Genomic DNA, 2,282 nt, shown 5'->3' on the forward strand with positions numbered 1-2,282 from the left:
GAGCACTGCCTATGACCTGAAAACCCAACAATGGCAACGGCTAAAAAACACTTCATGCATATGCTGGTATGATAAGAGCCTGGACTGACCAAGCAGAGAAACACTTGAACTGATTCACTATCAAGGTTGGCTAATTGTGGAACTATCCTCATAGATCACTGCAAATTTCGGCGAATAGAACACAACCAATTAGCAGAGAAAATCCATATTGTGAGAGACACTGCGGCCTATTTGGGTTTTACAATGATATCGCCGGGTAGGAGCTGCTATAAATAATCATCTCCGACGATGACGCAATACCACAGAACCATTACCCAACACTTCATATGCGATCACTTCTGCTACAGGAGGCTCCGATACCTCTAATAAGGCTAAAATTGCACAACCCTAGCCTCTGAAGGATATTTTCCTCGTACAACTGCACCTCTCCCGAGCGATCAGCTGATCGCCCTCCCGGCTCACTAACCCCCGGAAAGAGGATCGTCCGACTTACCAAAGTACTAATCTTATTCTTCGGTGGTCCAGAGATGACGTTAGTTCTCTTCGCCATCACCATGGTGTTGCTGGCCTGTGCGATCCTGCTCACGGCATTCCTAGCGGCGAACATCTTGGCGGAAGAGGAAAGTGTGTTTCTCTCGGTCTCTCCTTGTGGAAAATGGCGAAGGTGGAAGCCAGGCTGGGGCGGCGGTTCTCCCTCCTGGTTCTTTCCTCTTTTTTGTTGGTAGTGCAACACGGGACCTCTTTCTGTTGTCGCAGAAGATCTTGATGTATTTCTAAGTTGGAAATTGTATGATACTTGAAGTAAAGATCGACGAGAGTTAGATTATAGGAGGAATTACGATTTGGTTATAGATGTTCGATTACAAGCAACACACATGGACTTTGCCTGCATTTTATATACTTTCTAGGGATGAAATAACCGATCATAAGACAAGTCTTTATCTTAAGGCTATGGAGAGTATTGAAAATATTATTTCGAATTCCCCTGATGTATTTCCCCCCCTAAGTATCGAGTTCGTTTCCTAATTACAGGGTTGAATAGAGGCCAACATTTCGGACACGTTATTGAATAGTTTTCTGTGGACTGTTGTTGTCGATGCAGGACATGTCAGGCGAGTCCAGCTTCATGAAGTGTTTTCGCACAGTTGGGTGAGTCTTTAGACGTTTTTAATGAGTGGAAAGAGAAGAAAGAGTATCGAAGGCCTATATTACGGAGGAAAAAAGGCGACATTCGGCCCCAAAGGGGGAAAATAGACTTATGTTTACACTGCGACTGTTTGAGGGGGCGTTCAACCTGATCCGAGAGTCCGCCATGGAAATGATATTTTTCCCTTATTTTAGAGCCAATTTTGCGCTTCTCTCTGTTTCAATAGAAGTAATATGTCCCGGCGTTTCGGATAATCCGTAATTCTTGCCTCCAAATGGTCATCTCGAAGGAGAATGTGGAAATAAAGAGTGGCAGGTTGTGTGTGGATTAGCAGTTTCTTCCAGTAGTCAAGTTAAATGCATTTAGGTTTTGAAAACAATTAACTCAGAAAATTGACATTTAAGCATTAATTCTTCTTGATACAACTATTTACATACTTCTTTGCTTGGAGAAAGAGCCCAGAAGATAGCTATTTAGGACGTATTCTTGGGCATTTCCTTCAGAAAGCAAAACAGAAAATGAATTCCTATTTTACAGAAAGGTAGTAGATTGAAATTGTAAATCCAGTATTCAGAGATATATTGAATTTATACTAGCTATAATAGAAACTTTCATATTCTTACAAAATTAGTAGTTAAAGCTGAGACTGAATAAGTGAAAGCATCTAAATAAAAGAGTATATATAATATTTATTCTTAATTCTAAAATTAATCATAGAAGTGATGCCAGAATATGGAAGTCATCTGGTAAAGGGATTAACATTTGTAAGAGAAAACACTTTGTTTATGTGGTAGGTTCCAAATATTGTGAGTATATGTTGATAAACAAAGTAGGTTCTTGGATACCACAACTGCTCTGTATTGTAAAGTTTTGCAAATAGTTATATCTTAGCGATAAGCAAAAGCATGAATACCAATGAAACTATATTCAGGAAATGCTTTCGTTTCTTTATTAGAGCAAAACCCTTATTTGTAGTGGGGTGGGAAAAGAAGTAAGCTCCTGTAGTATTATGAAAAATGACTCAAAGTTCATACCCTAATAATATTTTTGCTCACAATATTTTGCTATGACATGGGTTAAATTCCTTTCATTCGTGAGATTTTTTAACGAATTTCTTGTTATTTTTATTCCACTT

General features: G+C 39.3%; 1 protein-coding gene and 1 long non-coding RNA gene across 5 annotated transcripts in view; one reads left to right on the plus strand and one right to left on the minus strand.

Moving 5' to 3' along the window:
* LOC119586470 overlaps positions 1 to 709 on the minus strand; it is a 4,575-nt gene extending 3,866 nt beyond the window's left edge. Inside the window, exon 1 of the long non-coding RNA XR_005229953.1 lies at positions 494 to 709. This is a non-coding gene — a long non-coding RNA (uncharacterized LOC119586470). The remainder of the gene's footprint in view (positions 1 to 493) is intronic.
* Positions 710 to 1,064: 355 nt separating this feature from the next.
* LOC119586468 (BTB/POZ domain-containing protein 7-like) overlaps positions 1,065 to 2,282 on the plus strand; it is a 32,378-nt gene continuing 31,160 nt past the window's right edge. For 2 of the 4 annotated variants that reach the window (XM_037935202.1, XM_037935204.1), the window contains exon 1: positions 1,065 to 1,149. The gene's annotated coding sequence lies outside the window, so the exon portion shown is untranslated. The remainder of the gene's footprint in view (positions 1,150 to 2,282) is intronic. The other 2 variants (XM_037935203.1, XM_037935205.1) reach the window with 1 other exon arrangement.

The sequence above is a fragment of the Penaeus monodon genome, chromosome 21 (genome assembly GCF_015228065.2).
Source record: "Penaeus monodon isolate SGIC_2016 chromosome 21, NSTDA_Pmon_1, whole genome shotgun sequence".
Lineage (NCBI taxonomy): Eukaryota > Metazoa > Arthropoda > Malacostraca > Decapoda > Penaeidae > Penaeus > Penaeus monodon.